This window comes from Falco naumanni, chromosome 2, assembly GCF_017639655.2.
Source record: "Falco naumanni isolate bFalNau1 chromosome 2, bFalNau1.pat, whole genome shotgun sequence".
NCBI lineage: Eukaryota > Metazoa > Chordata > Aves > Falconiformes > Falconidae > Falco > Falco naumanni.
In genome coordinates, this window is record NC_054055.1 from 121,549,883 (window position 1) to 121,571,501 (window position 21,619).

The following is a 21,619-nucleotide window of genomic DNA, read 5'->3' on the forward strand; positions in this document are numbered from 1 at the left end:
TGAACAGTCCCGGCTCGCTCAGCCTTTACTCGCAGGAGAGGTGTTCCAGCACCTTAATTATTTTTGTGGCCCTTTGCTGGACTTTCTCCAGTGCCTCCATCTCTCTCCTGTGCTGGGGAGCCTGGAGCTGGATGAACATCTATGAATAACTGAGAAAAAGCCATAATAATCATAAAAGATGAAATAACTTCCTTTTGAGTTAGAGACTTCAGGATTCTACTGGTTAGTTTACCAAGGAGAAAGTTCAGGGCGAAGCTAGATCAGCATTTTCAGGGACCATGACAGGAAACGCAACATTACTGAAGTGCTTGCCAATTTGTCAGACAAAAGCGTAACAAGACCAAATGACCCAGTTTGAAAGGGGACAGAAGAGAAATGAGGAGCAGTGCCATTATTTTGTTTAGTTTAACAATGCCAGCAATTAGCTGCTGGAAAATTTACAAAGTGTTCTGGTTGATTCACTGTAGCTGGTGATTATATCAAGATCTGATTTTTTGTCTTCTTTGAAGTCTTGTTCCAGTTTATATAAAAAGTCCTAGGGCCTGTGTCATGCAGTAAGTCAGATGAAGTGATCACAACACTCCCTTCTGGCTCCATCATCTATTCTTTTATATGAGATGACCTGCGCTGTTCTGATGATTAGGCAATTAACATTTCAAAATACCTAAAATTCAGCAGTGCTGAATGCCTTGAGTTAGTCTGTGCCTGAATCTCAGAACAAAACTCTAAACACAAAACCATCACAAAGCAGAAACAAGACAAAGAATTTGGCAGCTTAAATGACAGCTTGGTGTATCCAGCCTATCTCACTTGTGTGCTAATCAGCAGCAGTACACGTATGCCGAACACAGGCTGATAAATCTCCATACTGCTGACCATGATCAAGCCTGGCAAGCAGGTTTGATTATAAGAAACCGAAGAGTCTCTAAAGGAAAAGTCTTACGGGGTTCTTTATCTTAGCACAACTGCTTAGAGTGAAGAGGTTTGCATTTATTCTGGAGAGGATTCCTTTAAAAAACATTCTTTGAATATAGCTAGGAGCTGGAATAAATTGACTAGCAGAGGTCAAGTTGCTGCAGCTACAATGTGTTTGGCTTCTAGAGACAGTCTACCAGACACACCAAGCAAGAGCAACTTTTCTGAAATAGCCTTGATAATAGGTTTCTGAGGGAGACGTCCTCTTGAAAGCAAAGTGTTCTGATGCCATTTACCAAGGTACGCCACAGAAGGACAGGAAGGCGTTAGAAAAGAAAACACAGCATATGTTAATCATCTGCAATTCAATCACTTTTCTGTACAGCTAGGAAATGAATAATTTTGTGTAATGTTAAGCACAAGGCTGTGACTCTTTGTAGACAGTCCTTGAACTGAAACAATAAAGAAAGCAGCGTGCTGTTTATCGTTCTATTACAGCCCTTGTGAGAGCCAAAATAAGGTTTAGGAAAGTTCATGTCTAATTCTCAGACCTGGCTGCTATCAAGAGATCGAGGACCCTGAAGAATTTCCCTACTGGTGAGTCACCTTTAGTACCTTAGTGTTATTTACCAGATCAGACTGACTGTCCAGCCCTGACCCAGAGCCCCAGCGCCGTGGGAAGGTTTGGATGGCACACAACTGTGGATGGAGACCTGCTCATCACGAGTATGCCACCTAAGCTGATACCAAAACAAGCAGTTTCAGAGAGAACATGGATTTATTTTGCAAACATGGGGTATAACGTTCCGAAAGCCCGTGTATAAAGTCTGTGCCTTTCCCACCGCAGTGTGACAGAAGGAAGTGGGAGCCAGACGTCTGCTCCTGCTTGCAGCCCATCTCCTCACACTCACAGCTGATACAGATACACGCTGCTGTGGCTGCTCAGGAACCGTGGCCTCTGGAGATTTCAAAGTGAGTCAGGATACTTTGGAAACCCGTGAACAGATTTTTTGTTTGTTTGTTTACTTTGGTGCATCTCACCATTCACCATGGGCAGTGGCACTGGTACGAACGAGCAGTGCCAAGGACAGCTCTCACCTCGCTTGGAAATGGCTCCTCCACAGCCCCACACCCAGCAGCACAGGCCAGCAGCGAGCTCATTCCCCCCTCAGCCACTCGCCGAAGCCCCTGCTCTTCATTTCTTCAGCAAAACCACAGATCCATACTGAAGATTACTTGGGCCCTAAATACATCAAGGTAAGATGTGCAGTGCCTCAGCAGGACCAGCTCATCCCCAACTCAGCCAAGGCTGCAGCTGAATCCCGATGATGACAGGCATCATTTTAGCTCATTTACTACAGCTGACTGACTTTAAAAATTACATAACAGGGTGAGAAAAGATCCTGGAACTAAAATTTAAACTGTGTTTGTTTATAAGCCGAGGAAATGGCAGAATTACTTACTGTGTTCCAAAAGCCCTGCTAATCAGCACACAGACAGCTATGTCTGAGTCCTTTCACCTCACACACATCATCAACTCTTCTCTCTCTTGCTCTTGGCATCACTTGTTTTGCCTGCTGCGTTATACCTGCTGGAAGTTTTTAAAAGGAAAGATTGAAAAAAGTTGAAATTGGAGGAAAAAAAGTTCCCCTGATATAACATGTTCAGTCAATAGAAGAAAGTCAGGCAGTGAGTGAAGCTCACGTGCACATACCTCCTAGAAATGTAAACAGAATAGGCTCTTGGTATGGCAGAAATTAGTGAGTCTGCAAATGAATGCAGTTTTGGGAGCAGCCCAGCGTGGGTGCACACACACACACCAGCTGAAGAGTATCAGCTGTGCCTGCCTGCGCTCCCAGAGTGGGGCTGCCCCGCGGTGCACCGGCACCATGCGGGTGCCCCAGCACAGCATCCCTCCCAGCAGGGCATCCCTCCCAGGAGGGAACCTGCACGTGCTGGAGAACCCCCACTTCCATGCAAACGGGAGGAATGACCTGACAGGGGGAAGGATACAGTAGTAGGGACATATGGGCAAAGTACGCCAGGTAGGCAGGAGCACATCATCAGAGCAGGAGCTGCGGGGTGGCAGCTCAGCAGAGCATGGGCTGGGGCTCACAAGCAGGGCATGAGTCCATGACGCTTGGCTGGCACGAGAAAGGTGCACATGATACAAAGGTATATAAGCACAGTGACATAGTTTTTCTCTTTTCAGCTTATGCCAGACTCCTGCACGCGCTGCTGTGCACCACTGGCCTGAAGGCAAACGCAGAGCAAGTGGGCACAGCACAGGGGAGCACCACGAGTGGTCGAGAAAACGTCCCCCCGACGGCAGGCTGCCGGCTCGGTCAGCTGGGGCTGCTTCCCCAGCAGAGGAGAACCCGTGGCGGCAGGAGGGGTGGGTGACATCAGACTTCACGTTCATGAAGGCAGCAAAGAGAAAGGGAACAGTCTGTTCTCTGTGTCCGCAGTAGATCAGACAACAGGAAATGGATTTAAATCATGGAAGGAAAACAGCTAGATAAGCAATTGGAAAACTCTGAGAGGAAGTTTTTAAGACAAACACCCCTGAAGTATGTCCCATCCTGGGGCTGGCTACAGTATATTTCAGCAATTGCAACAGTCAGAAAGCACAGACAACATAAAACGCACATACATACACACAGCATATACAAATAGATATAGGTACATGACAGGTGTGTAAAGCGTCAACAGCTGTCTGAAAAAGGCACTTAGCCTAAAATCTCAATTGCAGCATTATTTCTGTGAGGGCCAAAGGTCAACTTTACAAGGTACAAAGGTCATTCAGCTGAATGTGGCTCATTTTCAGGGGGAATGCCATGCAAAACTCTTCTCACTTAAAATCTCACACCCTCTCTCCCTCTGATTTTCCTTTTCCCCTCTAATAGGTTTTGCCTACGAACACTGAAAGTGTAGAGACAGTACCTAATATAACCTGAGGTGCATACGCTGCTACTAGATCCAGGTAGATGAGGGTGTCAGTACATTTGCAGAAAGCTTGTCACACGTTAGGGAACAGAGGTGTCACACCAGGCCCTTCACTCCGTTTCTGTGTGGAACGCTGGCTCACATCCAGTTCAGACAGAGTAGCTGAAAGTCATTTCTCTCTGATGTTGTTTAAAAGCCTAAATGCAATGAAATACTAGTCCGAGTCCATTTCACAGTGAGCAAAAAGTGTCAAAAAGCTGCCATCAGAGCTGGATCTAATTGGCAGCCCCACCAGGGGAGTGAGGAGGCGGAGGGGCAGCCGCAGTACCCTGCCCTGCGGTACTTGTCACAAAACTTCCTGCAGCAGCGGCTCCAGCTGCTGGGGCAGGGGACTGCGTTTGCTCCCCCCCTCCAGTATGGTCAGCCAGAGGTTAACCAGACATTTCACCGAGACGTTCTGCCTCTTTCTCCCCCCTTGGCTTTTGCTGCCAACGAAGTGTGGCCACTGTATGAAAAATCACACCATGGATCTATATTCTCAACTGATTGTATGCAACTTCAAATGCCTGACCCCACGCCAGACTCACGGCCGTGCTGGCCTCAAGCCTGCCATGGCTGCATTTCAACATATTTATCTTTTTCACTATATACAGAGGCATACGACTCAATTGAGCACAGAGTTACAGGGTCAAAGAGCATCAATTCTGCAGCTGAAGCCTTGCCTCCCAAGTCGCTCCCTATTTGCAGTGAAACGAGCACAAAATCAAACCCAAAGCCCTGGAAGACTGGCTTGATAACATAACCATAAAATCAGATTATTCTAGCCCAACCAGGCTTGCTCAAGAGCTTTGTGTGAATTTTTGGCATACATAACCCTGGAGAATTCAGGTCAGGCTAGCCCAAAGGCACAGCCCCGTGGCCCAGCTGCCAGCCCGGGGAGGGGGCTTTGGGCAGCTGCTGCGCCGCAGAGTGCCACTGGGAAGGTGGGCACATCCCGCCGGGCGCCAGCAGGTAAGCATCTCACTGTTCTCTCTTTCTTTCCAGGCTTTGCTTTGCAGAATTACCCATTCCAGGCTTTTCAGATTACAAATCTGTTTAAAAAAAAAAAGTGCTCGGATACAAGACTGACAAGGGAGGATGATTAGGTACCACCAGCAGCTAGAGAAGGCATTACTTTATTTCCAGTGGTTATTTACAGCTCTCCATTACTGTAACTGCCCGGTATATCTGTGCTAAAACAAGTAGTGCTCTTTCTCTTCAAGAGCTTACAGGAAGAAACAGCTTATTTGACAGCATCCATCATTAGAAGGTTTCTGGAGCCTTCCCAGTAGTAGTAACAAAAAAATTACAACAGGCTCATTTTCTTCACTAATTTTCCACCCAAGGCATTCAGAAGTATTCTTCTGCTGGTCTGCACCGCTGAGTTTATTTCCTCATCCCCCTTTCCTCTTCCCTCTCTTCCCTGTCCCCTTCACTTATTTGTATTTCCTCACCTCCTTTATATTTTTTTCCTCTTTTTCTCCTCCTGCTTTGTAATTCGTTGTGATCTGCAGGGAAACTAAGTCAAAGCAGTAAATTTTATGTTTCAACCTGAGCACAAGATTTGCCGCTCTCAGCTCCTCTGAAAATGAGTTTGAAAAGTTCGGTCTTGCTGCCCAAACTGTCCTGTGCATGAGAAGAAGTTTAAAGCAGAACAGCAGCACGAGGTGGCCAAGAGCAAACATCAGAGGCAGCTGCTGGGCTCCGACGCGGGCTCACCCACCACCCCGAGCGGGGAGAGGACACCGCGTTTGGTATAGACAAAGTTTATGTGTAGCGTTTGGCCAAATAAAACCCCCAGACCTTCCACACTGCCAAACATACCCTTTGACACATCCTTTCCCTGCGAAAAGCCACACCGCACTGACGGGGCCACTCTGGCAAGGGAAAGGGTGGCAAGCCTGGCCAAGAACGTGCTCGGGGAGGTTTGCCCAGGAAGGGTCTGGGCGGCCACTGCAGACACCCATCTCCTTAAAGGAGATGTCAAACCTCCCGTCAAAGAGGGGAAACAGCGGTGGGCCACTTCATAGGCAAGCCCAGGCCAAAAGCAGGAGGGTGGCTGGACAGGGACAAGACCAGACAGATAGCTCAGGAACAGAAATGAATCCTCAAATCCCGCTCGGACAGTTGTGTGTCAACCCATTTTAGTAAGTACTCTTCGTACAGATAATTAACAAACTACACAAAAGTCAAACACAGGCTTTCTGTAAATTCTGTTACTAACCTATGCAATGCCATCAATACTCTGCACTGTACATTAAGTTCTGCACAAAAAGGGGGAAATAATATAGGCTGCCCTCAGATTCCTCCCTGATTCCCCCTCGGTTTTCTGTAGTACACTATTAGGAAATAATGTCCCTTTTGGCCATGTAAAGGAATTCTTATTTTGCTTTTCTAGTTCTTTGGCATTACTGCAGACAGGACAGCTTTGCAGACAGCAATGACTGCTGATGTGCAATACAGCAGCTGGTTCCAAAAATCTGATTTCTCTGTTTACATCCCTGACTTTAAAGTCCCGCAGCAACTGAAAAAAACAATACAATAGCCAACTAAGTTGCCATACTGAAATCTTCCACATAATCCTATTTATACAGAAAAGCTTCTCTTACAGCATTTTTCAAAGTTCCTTCCCAGCTGCTAATATTTCAATAAAATACCTTTATTATCATGGAGCGTGATGGGAATTAGACCTGGAACTTCCCTAACTGCAGGTTAGCAGGGTGCAATAAATATGCCAGTAAGAACTTTTACAGCTCAGCTCTTTTTTACTATTCCTTTCCCTTTCAAAATGTTTCGGTTAATTTCAAGTCTTGCACCTGCTTTGATTACCCATTTTACTGATTCTATTTTCTTCACCCCAGCCAGAGTGGAGGCCTGCTTTGCTTTACGCTCCTCCTCAGCGACATTGCTTCCATCAAGAATGCTTTAAGAGGTGAGCACTTTCCTTGGCAGCAAAGCAGCAAACCATGACATGTCTCACACCGAAAGCTGCCTCAAAAATAAATAAATAAAAGAACTCACCTCATATTTTATCCAACATCTTCTGAGTCTCATCAGAGGAAATTAAAAAAGAAATTGGCTTCTTGAGAGGGTAGATCAGACACCGTAAGGAACAGCTGCAATTTGTGTTTCTGAGAAATGAAAATTGAAAAGCAGACTAAAGTGGATATTGGGTGATTTATAAACCACCTTTCTCCGTTCTTTCTGAGCGCCAGTACATTTGGTAGATCATTGATAGAACTGTCTTTAACATATGATTTTCAAAATGAAATTAAACAGGCAACTCCCTACCCTGCTGCTTTCCCGCCTCATGCAGCACCCAAGGGTGTTCGGAGGACCCCGCAGCACCTGTTTGCACAGTGACAGCCGCGGGCCCTGCAAACGTGCTCTGCAAACCTTGCAGCCCCGCTGCGGTGCAACGGCTGCAGCTATTAGTGCTGCTTGTGCCAAACGCCTGAGAGCCTTCACGAGCTTGTCCGAACGCACAAGGCTCGTTCATGAGCAAAAATATTAAATGTTACTCCTTGACATTTTGTTGTTTTAGTAATCTAACCCCTTGGAAACTATATCAAGATCTATAAAGCCATTCAGCTCTTAATCGTAGCAGATATGAATCACTGTGTCAGTTAGCACTAGGTGCATAAATCGCTGGCAATGTGGATTTATGGCACCAGGATGTAATTCACCAGTATCAGCTTTTAAATTTGATTAGAAATATGGGATTTGAGAAGAACAGACCTGCATTGCTGGTTGCAATTTGAGTTGTGACCTTAATGAAAAAGTCGGGGACCGGGACTCACAATCTGCCAATGTGCTTAAGTAACAGTTTCATGTTCACCCTGCCCACATTAATTGCTTCTCTAATCTGTGAACGCTGACACACATGCACAGCTCTGCACACTAATAGGGAGGAGGGCAGCCGAGGCTCTATCAAGTTTCATTATATCCTGCATGCTTAATTGTCTTCATCACTGGAAACCATCATTTTACCTAACAGTTTAAATACAGCAGAAACGCCATAGTCACATTTAAGTATCAGAGACTTGTATAAGCAAACAGAAATGGTTTTAAGAGGAACAAATGTAACATAGCCGCACGGATCTGGTTGCCTGGTGCAGGTAGAAGGTTTTTCTACTCATCCTCTGTGTCTGTAGCCAAAGCAGGGTCAGAATCTGTGATAAAAAGTTTTTTGATTCATTCAGCTTAGCCTGGTGACAACAGCACACTGGGTCAAGTGCGCTGTAGCTGACTGTAATTGCAGATATTAATGAAGCTTTGAAAGGGATTCAAAAATTACTCTAAATGCCCACGCTGGCCAGAAACTCATTTTGTTCTCATATAAACATGCCAGATCATCCAAAAAATAATTCAGCTACTAGGGTCAAGACGCACAGATAACACTCGAGCTCTTTTATAGTTTATACCCATGCCAGGCTTCTCTCTCCTTGGCTCATTATCTTGTTCCCCCCCCCCCCCCCCCTCATTTGACAGGGGACCCTACTGAATATCAGAGCACAGCACCCACACGCTGATGCTGCCACGCTCGCTGTTACAACACTCGGTGTGCAGAAGCACGCTACAGCTAGTGGTGCTGGGGGGGCAATAACCGCTCCCCACTGAAGCCCTTGAAACTGAGGCATTTGGTCCCAGCCTCGGAGACACACCAGCCTTGGATACCCTCCCCTCACAACAACCCTCCTGAGTGGTTGGGTTTTGCCTGTTGGAGATCTACAGGGTGTTAAAGCAGAGGAGCCTTTGCCTCCCCCCAAGCACCCCTCCACTCTGCTGCTGCCCGTGGCCGTGCTCTGATCACTGGCCTCGGTGACCCCGTGGCTCCCAACCTTCTGCCCAAGTCCCCTTTCAAGATGCTGCATTTCTGGATGAAAGAGGCAAACCCAGCACTCACAGACCATCCCAACAGCAGGTGCTGAGGGGTCTGGGCTGAACTGCAGCTCCTGGAGGACACCTCATGGGCTTAAAGCATCTCTTTAACCTGCCAGAATATCCTTGTGGGCTTCGTCATTGGAGCAGCAGCCCAGCTCCCACAAGGAGGGGGAATGGAGGGGCAGCCTGGACTTGGGAATCTTCTCCCACTCCGGCTCTGCCAGCCACCAGCTACACACATACGAACCGCAGAAACTTACACCACCTAAAATCTTTCTTCGAGTCAAGAGGGCTTCTAGCAGAGCCCCAAAATTCCGCTTGTCAGCAGGAAAGTGTGTCCTTTTCTAAAGAAGCCATGGGAGTTGCTCAGCAAATGCTCTGCAGAAAGTCCCCGAGGCACCGTGGTGCCATGTCAGCCATCTGCCGCCTCTTCCCGGCGCCAGCCCTTCTCTGCGCGAGGAGCTGAGAATGGAGCTGTTCTCCTTCTCCCCGCTGTTAGTCAAACTTCGAAGCACCCGACCGATACTAGTCTATCAGCCTTACAGTTATTTAAAGAGAGTCTGTCAGTTTATTATTAATAGCAGCAATTACATTATAGCAGCTAAAAGACACAAGTGAGATTGGGAACGTACTGCAGGCAGGGTTAGAGATCTTCTCAGGCTTGCTCTGTGCTAGAAGAGGCTTCCAAGTGTGATTATATGGGCAAACCCTTCTAGCCGAGACCCCCGATACATCTTCCCAGGGTGTGTGGCGTAGATAGCAGCTCGCTCTGCCAGCTGCCCATCCATAAGCCGAACGGCCGCAGCGGCAGACTGCAGCTAGGACACCCTGCCCCCAGCAGCATCTCTTGCCTCAGGTTTAGCGAGGCACTCATCTATCCACGTCACTTCTGGCCGTTGCAGAGCTGAGGCAGAGCACGCTGACATTCGCTTTTGGCACATAGAGTCCCTCACTCCCACAGGAGAAAAACACCACTTCCCAAAAAGAATATAGACAACCAGCAGAACACCGCACTTTTTTTTTGCTCATATAGCTGCATCTAAACTGCGGCTTTACATCAGCGCAAAAGCATTATTAAAACAGCTCATCTAACCAACGTTATTTCACCGTCAGCAACTCCAAATGTAGGTCTGAGCCACTGGCAGAGCACCAGCTTCCTAAACAGGCACTAAAGAGTTCATGCTTTAAACGCTTTCTCAGAGAAGGGAAACTGAGGCAGAAAGCAACTGAAAGCCTCTCCCAAGGTCTTGCAATACATTTATGCAAAGCATGACCCCACACCTGCATTTCAGTCCGTGGCACAGATGCCACGGAGGTAGCAATTTAATAAGCTACCAGCCCCATCTGTTCATTATTGTCTCAACTGGAGATTGCCATCCCAAAGCTGAGCCACATTAATTGATTATATGAATGCTTCTGTTTTGCCCCAATGCAAAAGCAGTCAATTTAATTTAAAACCTTGTTGGAGGAGATTTCAATTTGCTGGCTGACTTTATGCCGAAGCAGACAAGGAGCATCACACAAGTTTCATAACCAGCTCCCACTACGTCTGACAGAGCGCATCTGTCCACCTCCTACCTTTCTGGCAATTTTTAAATCAAAATGAATAAAAAAGGAAATAAGCAAAAAGGAGACTTTTCTTGTGGTGCTACCCAGAGCTTTGAGCATAACAGAATCCCAGCTAGCAGAATTTCCCAAATCTAATAGCATTTGTTCAGTCAGAAGTTTTCCCTGTTCTGAAGTTTCCCTGGTTTGCTTTCCAGCAGCATGTATTTTCGCTTTCCCTCCATATTTTAGTCTGGGTAAAGAAAACAGAACACAGTTCGTATTTTTATTACAACTACCAGCACCAGGCAGCAGAGTTAGGGTCACAGAAGCTGAGGGGGGGGGATGCCACATCCACTCTTTTTGACATTTTACGTCATGAAAACTCCACTAGTGGTGTGAGAGGCTGCTGGATTTTTCTCTCTTACCCTTTTCTTTCATTTTTATTAGTGGCTGGATTTTGATTTCGTTATACCTGACAAAGACCAGCTGCCTCCACAAGTAACTGCGTTACCATCAGAGGCAGCCACAAGTGAAAGCGCTACGTATGTCAGAGGATTGCAACATTTACTGCTTTTTTTTTTTTTTTTTTTTTCTATAAACTGCATGAGAAACCAATCCACCTTCTAGTGCTAAAGTAATAGACTTGCAAGTCTTCCCTGTGAGCTTTGCTCCCGGTGGAAAACCTATCTCCGTCAAACGATCCACTTGCCCTCCAAAACCACCATTTCCCTCTTCTGTCCAGAAAACCAAGATCCCTTTTCACACATCAGCTCTGGGCACTAAAGAAAGAGTGTTTTTTCAGTTAAAAGCCAGCGTTGGTTTTTAGCTCTTTGTCCTAGCAGTTATAGTCCTGCTTTGTTTACATTGGGGATATTTTTCTCTTATTCTTGGGAAAAGTGAGCAAAAAAGATCCAAACTCCCTCCCACAAACAAAAAGACAGGAGCACAGACACTTAAGGGGCTTTGCTCAACCGCAGTGACATTACTGAGAAGTGCAACAGCAAATAAAGCAAGCAGATGTTTGCAGGCAGCTGAACAAGGTGGTTTGAAGGTACCCAAATTACTGCAAACAGCCCATTTCTCTTTCTCTTCCACCTTCTACCCTGTCACTTGACCATAATGACACTCATGCTGTTCATCACACTCTCTCCCCATCAATTTTCATTGCCCTCCACAGCTTCTTTATCACTTTTGTTGCCAAACCTACACCTACCTTTAGTTCAGATGTTTACCACAAATCCTGGCAATAGACAACTAATCCGTGAAGAATGGAAATAAATTGCCTAGTTTTAAGAGGCACTAGGTGATAATGTATTTTTTCATATCCACAGATATAGCTAAATATCTTCGCATCTCTGTTGGAGAACTGACACTGCACTAATGCCCTTCCCCTGACTGTTGGTCTGTCCCCTCTGTGCTATTTTAAGAAGCGAACACGTTCTGGTGCAGTAAATAAGGACCAAACCACCACGTGACTTAAAACAGTCACCAGCAAAGAAGAATTTCCAGCCATTCCCTTTGCACAGGCCCTGCAGGCTGTTTTCCTACAAACTGCCATTAAAAAAAAAAAAAAAAAGGTTTGATTTTAACTCCAAGCTCTGCTAAAAGGCATTGAATGCTCCTGGGTTTAATGCTCATGAACAGAACTATTATCATTTTCAAAGATTAAAAAAGATTTTTAGCTTCCAGAAAAAGAAATGTCAAAACCATTGCCTCCTTTTTCTTACAGTTTTGTGGTGGGGCTTTTTGGTTGGTTCTTTTTTTTATTATTTTCTTTTTTACACTGATGTAACAGCATTGACTTTAGTGGGATGTGAGGTTTACTCTGGTGCAAATAATAGAGAAAAATCAATCTCTTCCTGCAGATACATCTGTTCCTCAAGCCGAAACGTGTGACCAGGAGCAGGCTCCAGCACAGAACACCCCGCGAGCCACATACCCTTTCACCACGGCGCCGCAGCAGAGCCAGGCTGGTGGCTCGTTCCCAGCCCTGCTTCACCTACCCAGACTGAGAAAACAAACCCTAGGTCCACACCCTGTGGAAAACAGGATGGGTGAGGAGAAAGTCTGGCCTCACGAGAGGCTGCCAGATCCATGCTTAGCTGACAGACCCAGGAAATGTCAGCTCTCTTTCCCACTAGCTGAAATTCTGGATGTTTTGGGGCAAAACGTCTGTTTTGGTTAACAGCCCCACAGCCCTGCCGTCCTCATCGTCAGCAAGGCATGGTGCTGTTCCCCGTACTCTGGACCACACAGTCCTGAGCTGGCAGTGCAGCCTCAGCTGGCAATAAGGAGACAAATCTCTGGCTGCTGACAAACCTGAAGAAGCACAGCCCAGGAAACTCTCAGAGGCCAAATAAAAAGTTTTTTAAAAAAATATTTCAGCCACCATTTACTTTGCTTGGAGGGGGCCAGGGAAGAAAGGGAAGAAGGGAGGGGAGTGCTCAGCTCATTTTCCGGCACTATGGTCTCCTAGAACATGGGAAAACAAACTCTGAAAGATGCACCAGCTGAAGGACGGGGAGCAGCAGGCACAGTGCGCACAGAGACCCCTTCTTCTGCTCCTCACTGGCCAAAGTGAAGGGGTGAGGCAACCCCTGGCTGCTGGGGACCTCCCCCCTTCTTGCCATGTTCCTAGCGGGGCAGGAGCCCTGCCAGAGCCATGGCCATGTCCCTCACAGCTTTCCTAGCCCCTGTCCCACAGCACGACCAGTGCCACCAGCTCTGCGAAGCCAGGGGAGGGGCCGAGGCACACTGGCAGCAGCCACGCACAGCCCGCGTGTTTAAGATGCATACATTTGCGCCGCTTACATTCGCTACTTGCTAAATTTGCACATTTAGCAAGTAGCCCAGCGCTGCTGCTGCAACCCCCCAGGTGTTACTGGCAGGTCAGCACCCGGCTTGCTACCAGTCCCCTCCACCCAGGCAAGGACGCAGCGAGGCTGTGCCCCACATGGTCACCACCATCTCAGATCACGATGACCTGCAAGTATAAACCGAGGCTGCCGCTGCTATCACGGTGATGTACATGGGGTCTCTCCCTCCCTGCTTCCCCTCCTACCTGAAAATGTTATTTAATGTTATTTCCCTTCATTGCAGTTCCTTAGGCACACCTATGATACAGGGTTTGGGAAAATTTAAAAAAAAAAAAAAAAAAAAAAAAAAGACAAAGATATCAAATCAGGAAAACAAGAACAGAAGATGGAATGGAAATAGTCAGGCATTAGTAGGCTGTGATGCACAAATGGAAAACATATCCATTATTGGGAAATGGTGTTTAATATTTGCAATTTGCATTTACACTTGAGAGTTCCAAATGGAAACACCGTTCAGCCTCTTAGAGGTACTGTCTCTCGCCATCATTCCTGCTCGCTCCCCATACTGCTTTCATACTGAGTTCAGCAGCCTCCAGCACACCACGATACTCGCCCTGAGCGCAGGGTGCTGCCAAGCCAAGCCCCTGCACCCCCACCTGGTTACCCAGTCTCGAGGGGACCCCCAGCCTTGCAAACCTCCCAGAGGAGAGGGCCACAGTGGATCAGTGGCACGCAGTGGCCATCTCAGAGCCTGTTCAGGACAGCCAGGGAGGTCACCTTCCATCACACTCTCCATCTTGCTCGGGTAAACATTACATTTTAGGCATCCCACGGCTTTTACGTTCCTGGTGGCACAGGTTAGCAGCCACCCCGTTGCGTCCACACAAGCCTCTGCTTTCTGCTTCATTATCAGGTGCCTGCCTGATTTAGAGATTGCCTGGTGCCAGCTGCATCTTTAATGCAGTCACTGGTGGTGAAATGTGATGTCACAAGCACTGGATTGCAGCATCCCTGAAGGAACTGGGGCGATAAAGGGAGAAGACCACTTGTATTTACACGCAGATGTCTTCATAATCATCAGGGCCAGCAAAGGAGAGAATCATAGAATCATTTAGGTTGAAAAAGACATTTGAGATCATCAAGTCCAGCCATTAACCCAGGACTGCCAAGTCCATCACTAAACCATTGTCACTAAGCATTAGAATTAAGAAGAATTAGGCAGGAAAATAGAATTAGCATTATTTGGATGCTAATGTGTTTTGGATGCTAACTGGAAGAAACGTGATGCTTTTAAAGCGAGTGCGTGTGGTGCTTCCTGGAAAAGGATGTTGCACGCTGACACAGCGCTGGAGCAAAGCAAGCAAAGCAAGCTGAGGAGAGGCTCAGGCTTCGGAGGGGGGAATACAGGTAGAGAGAACATTGCTTTCTGCACAAAGACTTTCATTTCCAGGAGAAGTGAGGAAAATGGGAAGTATCTCAACAGACCAAGGTGACTGAATTTTGTTTATTCCAGAGAGGGCTGAAACTCGAGGCTCCACAGAGCAGGTCTGCAAGAGCTTCTTCCCTCCCCGCAGACCTCATGGAAGGGACACCAGCCTGGGGAGCTGTGCCCAAACTGCATTTTCTGCCACCTACCCTTTCCCCTTCCACCTCTTGCCTTCACCCTTCACAGCAGGACACCCACAAGACAGAGGTGATGACTTCACGCTGTCAGGCACCTGCTACTGTCACACAGGCACCACTAAGAGCCATTCCCACTGGCATATTTTTTTAATCCACATCCAAGCAGTGTCCATCATTCACAGCTCTCTGCTTCCTCCCTCACACCCCTCGCCAGCTCTCGCAGCGCTGCCGCTGCTGATCACAGGATCTCTGCTTTTGAAGGCAGCCTGGGGTGGGCTACCTCCTTCGAGCTCTCAGGGAATACAAAATAATGACATAGGTTTTTTACTTTTGTGAACAGGAACCACTCAAAAGACACAGTGCTCCTGGCAGCTCCTGGAGAAATGATGCCCCAGTGACAGGCTTCTTTTCTTCTTTTGAAGCCTGGGCTCCTCCTGATGCCCATCTATGGCCCCTAGCATCATTAGGAGATGTTTACAGCCATTGCAGGGACGGCAAGCTCCAGGTTTTCGGTCTGCAGAAGAAACACAACTTTGCATTGAGCACTATCTTCTGTTCAAGCTGTGCAATTTGATTACAGAAAATAATAAAGATACTATCTGATGGAGAAAAATTTTCCAGGAGTGTGGAGGTGCTTTTGAACAGCAGCTTCATGATCCCTAGCCTCAGGGCTGCCACAGCACTAGCTAGAGGCAGTAGCTTTCAGAGGACCACCTAGCAGTAGACTCTAGGCTAAATATTTAGAGGTAGCTGTGCTAACAGTTATGTTTACACATTTCTCTACATAGCCAGTGGCATGCAGGGTTTAGGCGTTCTGCTGCCTTCTTTCCTGTCCTGCTGTGAACTCCCTGTGCTACTTGAGAAGGCCGGTTTATTTGCATGGATATTTAGAGGTGGAAATAGTACCTTTCTGCCCCACAGACACTGATGCGGCAGCTGTGAAGCTGCTGGTTAGAAAGTGCCGTAGCAGTAATAAACTACCATTACCAGGTTCACAGACACTCTAGGAGTCCTTATCTACAGCCTCCCAGCCTAATTTTGCCTTTTGATTTGTACAATTGATTGCTGAACTGTCCAACCTGAAACGGCCTAAAGGCAGCTGGTTTGCAGCAAGAGGCATTTCTCGTCCCTCCCCCTGCTGAAACCAAAGGTGCTGCACAGAATCATAGGTGCTCAGCACTGCCCACGGGCAGCAGCATCCTCCCGCAGCCACAGGTCACTTGGAAGCTGAAACCTTTTTCTGGTCATCTGAGCAACCCCCTTCAACCACGTCCCCCTGGCCCCGCTGTTTGCAGCCCCAGGAGCTCTGCCGTAAGGGGCACCCGAGGTGCACTGCACTGGGGGCAGGGGCTGTGCAGGATGAGCACCCTGCTCCCCTCGCACACCCAGCGAGTGCACAGCACAGCCTGGCAGGGCTTTGCCACGGGGGAAAACACAGCCCGACGTGGAAAAGTGCAGCCAGTCAGCCGGGCACCACGGTGTCCCCTTGTGCTGCCAGCCCCGCGCCCCGGCACAGAGCCAGGTTCGGGGTGCCCAGCCCCTGGGCAGAGGATGCCCAGGCCCCCCGGCATCCAGGGCAGGATTTGCACACCGCCGGAGCAGGGCCCTTCCTGGCACTTTGGTGGGAAAGTGGCGAGGGAGGGAGGAAAGGGAGAGGGGAAAGAAGCAGGGGCTAGGAGGGAAAGGCGAGCAGGGAGAAGCTGTGGAGAGCGAGGTGGAGGCAGGCATGGGCTGCACCATCACCCAGCAGCAGCACCTGCCCCAGCCCGGAGGCAGGGGTCTCCAGCCCCCCCGGGGGCCCCCAGCACTCCCAAGCCAAGGCAGCCCCTTCCAAGACACTGGGGGAGCTGCGAGTTCCTAATAACCTTTTAAGGGAGGAAAAAAATAACCAAAGAAACAAAGAAACCACCCCGAAAACAAAACAACCCAACAAATCCAGCCCTGGCACAGGTCCCGTGCAGCCCTTGGGGACGCTTGTGGCACGCCGTGTGTGCGACGGCTCTGGGGGAAGGACACACGTGTGCCACCCTTCACAGCATGTGGGCCTTCTGGGGGAAGGACACACGTGTGCCATCCTTCACAGCACGTGGGCCTTCTGGGGGAAGGACACACGCGTGTCACCCTTCACAGCACGTGGGCCTTCTGGGGGAAGGACACACGCGTGTCACCCTTCTTACTGCGCCAGGCCTCACAGCGCGGTATTGTCACTGGAGGCGAAGGAGAAATCAAGCCTTACCGGTGGAAACCCAGCACCTGTAGATGCACCCACTAAAAGAAACGTTTTCAGATTCATGTACCTGTTTTTCAAAAGGCTGAGAATAAATCTGTCTTTTTTGCAAGATAAGAAACATTTCACATTTCGTTTCAAAGAGACAAAGTTTAATAGTTCTGTACAACAAGGGCAATGTTTCAATCAGAGCCCCAGTAATAGATGCTCTATGCTGAATAGTCTCATGTAGCAATGGCAATATAATCAATTGATGGATGAGTTAAAATCTTTCAGGACTCACTCAAAACCCACTCTATATAGCAGCATAAGCATGTCCATTTTCCAGATAGGCTGCATCCATCAGTAATACCAAGGGAAGGGATAGGGAAAGGCTTCTGAAATCATGAAAGATATTTTGAATGTATCAAGCTTTGCTTTGCTTTTCTACTGTGCTTAATCTTTCCCACCCAACCCAGTACAGGCATTTGCCTTACAGAAGTATTTTGTGATATGGAGAAATTACGTAGGAAGAAACAGGAGTATGGGAATTAGATTATACCCATAGCCCAGATCCATCTGGAACTGGCTGGTTTATGAAGCCAGAAGAGATCATACAATTTCCTTACCTTCCTGCTATGATCTTTCCAACTTATCTTAAAATTCTTTGTCGCACTTGAAACCCATCCAGGACTGGAAATGAGAGGGCTATACTAACACAGAGACTATCTATTCTGGCTAAAAACAGAAGTCATTCATTCTAGCAGTACCCTGATACGTTTGGCAGGCTTGTAAATTTGGGAATTAGACAATACAAGCTCTGAACCTCATTTTTTTCCATATCAATTTAAACATCTGAGTTTTACCCACCACTGCCCAGTGCTGTAGTTCGCTTCATAATTGCCTCTTCCTAATGAGCTGAAGCTCTGCACATCTTGTCGTTTGTATGGGTTTGTGCTGTGGATACAAGGATTAGCAAGTATTTAGGATTCATATCTCATCTGAAACATGAATAACTTACTGCGTGTCCTCTACCAGTGGGACAGTTAAGCCAAGTGCCGTGCGCTGGTGCCCTGTGGGCTCCCATCACCAGGGGAGGTCTGGAGAACAAGCAGGTTTTACCACTTGACCATAAAATCATTGTATCTAGAGCTGGCGAAGAGGACTGAGGTGAACCCCAGAGTTTAGGAGGCTACACCATGAAAAGCCCCCAGCACTGCATGCCGAGGGAGGGACCAGTGCGGAGTCGGGATGTGCCTGGAGGCAGCAGGAAGCCTCCCATGTCCAGTGGGAGCAGCCCCTCCTGTGCTCCCTCCCCTCAGATGTTGTGGCAGGAGCGAGGAAAACTCCCTGTCGAGCTTCCGTCAACTTCATCCAGCTTGAAAGTTAGCTGCAACACCCCCACAAAACCTCCAGCTGGGAGAGTGATACAAGAAGAGAGATGACTGCTCAAAGGGGCTAAGCCTTCAGCCACCGGCGCTCTCCCACACATTCAAACTCCCTTCTCCCCACTTATTTTCTCATTCTTCTCCCAAGCACCACGACAAGCCAGCTCTCTGTTCTTAGTGCTTTGGTTACACCCTCACAGCACTTGAACTGCTGAGCCCTCCCAACAAAATCAGGATAATGAATAATGTTCATCATCTGCTTCGGTGTATCTGTTTCCGCCCCCTGGACTTGCAACATAACTGGTGAGGCACAAGCCCCAGCAGCTGAATGAATCCCACACCACCAGGGTGGACAGGCACAGCAGTGTGCCCTGGCAGCCTCCTCAAACCCTGCAGCTTGCTTCTCCAAGCTCACGGCTCCTCTTCCCAGCTGGCAACTTGCCGTGGAGGACCCGGCCCCACTTCAAAAGCAAGATGGCAAGGGAGCCCTGAGGTACTGGGATGTCCAGCACAGCAAAAAGGGATGCCCCCCCTCCTTGGTCCTCCCCAGAAGTGCTGCTCCCCACACCGCCCACATTAAGAGCCACCTCCAGACAGGGTGCCAAGGCACAGAAGGGGGAAGGATCAGACCTTTTCAACCTGGGCCGCCTTTAGCAACATTAGGAGCCAGGATCAATGGCCAGCTAGCTTCTCTCCGTCTAGGCTTGAACTGGACTGTTCTTATCAAAAAATCGAGAAGCACAGAAATACGCATAACATTGCATATAATACAGAACTTAATTGCCTTTACTCATTCCTGCAAAAGCCTATTTCTCGAGCAGAAGTCGCTGTCATTACTGACTCCCCAGTCGCACATACCTGCAGCCGGGAGGCATCACTCACTCGGCCGTCGATACCCTCACAACGGAGCTTTACAACGGTGGAAACTGTCGCTCAATTAATCGCTGGGTAGTTCCTGCCAAATTGCCTGCAATAGTTCTTCCTTTGGCACGGAAGGAAAGGATACGGCCCTTTAAAGTGCTCTGAGGTCACATTAGCCCCGCACACGCTCCATTAGCCGTGACCTTGTCTCTCCAGCACAAGTGGGAAGCGCGTCCCGGCTCTTTGCTCCGTGCCCCCTCTGCCGTGCCCAGGCAGCAGGTGTGAGGGCAGGGGGTCCCTGCCAGGGGACAGGGGATGTGGGGCAGCCAGAAGCACAGCCCTGGGGGCTGGGAATGCTGCCCCCGAGCTGCCCGGCCGCCTGGAGGGACGAGGCGAGCGGCTCCGAGGGGAGGGTGCACGGGCTGGGGGGAGCCGGGGCGCCCTCGGGAGGGGAGGGGGGGGCCAGGCACCAGGAGGGAACTCGCACAGCTCCCTGCCCCCGCACATGGAGGGTGGGACCAAGGAGAAAAGAAGTGTTTTGCTTTACCTGCTGCCATGGCCCCATGGAGGCTGCCCCCCGCGAGGGCTGCAGGAGGATCAGCCGGAGGCGCGGTGCATTCTCCGTGGGAAACACGTGGGAGCTTTCCTTCCCTTTTGTCAGCTGGGAATATCAGCGGGGTTGAGAAGCCCACAGAAACCCACCAATTTCTTGCTGCTCCAACAGCAGAGGAAGGTGAGGGTGCTTTCCAGCCGAGGGGCGAGAAGCGCCCACTCCCCTGGCACAGGGGTGATGGAGCAGCGCAGCCGCGTGCCCTGGGTGCACCCCAGTGCGTCCCCCCCAGGGACAGGGCTGCGGCGGGACTGCTCTGTGGCTCGCCCAGGACTGCACCACGGGAGCAAGCTAAGCAAGAAATTCATTAAGTGTGCAAAGAATATGAGGAACCTTGGTTGAAAAATATCACAAAATACACTGGCTGTCATCACGGGTTACAGCAGATTTTGGGTAGAGAGCTGCCCTGCTGTACCCTCGTCCTGTCTGTGAAAGCTTTTCACCAGTAACTTGCCTTGCAGGAAAATTCAGAACTGAACACAGCAAAACATTCTGTGAAGCTATGAACTTTGCAAAATTTTCATTAAAAATGTTTAAAACCAATGACATTTTTCATGGAACACTTCAGTCTTGAGTTTGGAATGGCTTTCAGCATTGAAATTAAATTTCCCTTCTAAAAATGAAAAAAATGAGCATTGAAAAGAAATCTTTTGATACTTTTACAACCCAATGTGACAAATGAGCCATTTTTCACGTTGCCGATTTGCTGAAAATACTTTTAACAGGTCATCCCAAACAGGCTTTTTTTTCCAAAATATTGACAATTTAAACAACTCTCATAGGTTGTTTGGCCTTGGGTTTGTTGGCTTTGGGTTTTTTTGCCTAGCTCTAGGACTACATATTTAGTGGTGGTGTTTTTTGGGGTTTTTTGGATGCAGTTTACCACAGATTCCAGTCATCCGGATACTCATGATTTTTAATTAATTGCTTTGCCACTCCTGGCTGTAAAAATAAATGAAATATTAACAAATATACTGCATTCTACTTGTATTCTGCGGGGTGAGGGAAAAAGAAAAAAAAAAAAAAAGAAAACTGGAACTGTGAGTTGCAAACTTGGCCTTCCTCTGAGTGAGTTGTTGGTACATTTGAGACTCTACAAAGGATATGTTCTCATTTCTTCTAAGAGTTATTCCACTCTTCAACATTTAGCAGGACTATCTGAATGCTGTGATTGTCACACCCTTCCTAAAAAGCTCTTTTACTCCTTTTTCAGGTACAATATTACCTCTGTTGTTTCAATTGCAGATACCCAAACTTCCCTCCTACTGTAACACTTATGGCATTTTCCACCGGTGGTATCTGGGGCGGAGGGGGCGGGGGGGGGGGGGGGGGGGGGGGGGAAGAAAAAAGATGGAGTGCAAAATGGGGTGGAACAGAATAAATTTAATTCAGTATAAAATCATACAATGCAAAGAGGTTCTACTCTGAGTAACTATTGTAAGTTACCGAATAAAATTCTCTACTGTTGCTAATGTAAGTGCTGCTTTATTTAGTGTATTATGTTACTGCTATTTCTAGCGTGGCCCACCGACGTGAGGAAGGGACCACCACACCGATCCATCTAAATGTAGTGCCTCGGAGCTGGCAGTGACAGGGACCGGGTGCCTCTGATTAAACTGCAAGGAGGCGGCAAAGGATGAAACCGTGAATCCTTCTGGAAATGTGAGCGGGGTCCTGCTGCCGTGGGTTCAAATGGAACTGGATGGCCTTGGGGTGGTAACGCCGTGCTCCCAGCCCCCCGGGACCTTACCCTCCAAAGCACAAAGCAGGAGCCAGGGCAGCA

At 48.3% G+C, this 21,619-nt stretch overlaps 1 long non-coding RNA gene across 1 annotated transcript; it reads right to left on the bottom strand.

The window, feature by feature from the left end:
- Positions 1 to 13,690: 13,690 nt before the first annotated feature.
- Positions 13,691 to 19,466, bottom strand: LOC121083717. The gene is made up of 3 exons (XR_005826463.1): positions 19,224 to 19,466; positions 17,848 to 17,934; positions 13,691 to 15,285 (listed from the first exon to the last, which is right to left on the bottom strand). It is a non-coding gene; the product is annotated as an uncharacterized LOC121083717 (long non-coding RNA).
- Positions 19,467 to 21,619: the final 2,153 nt, after the last annotated feature.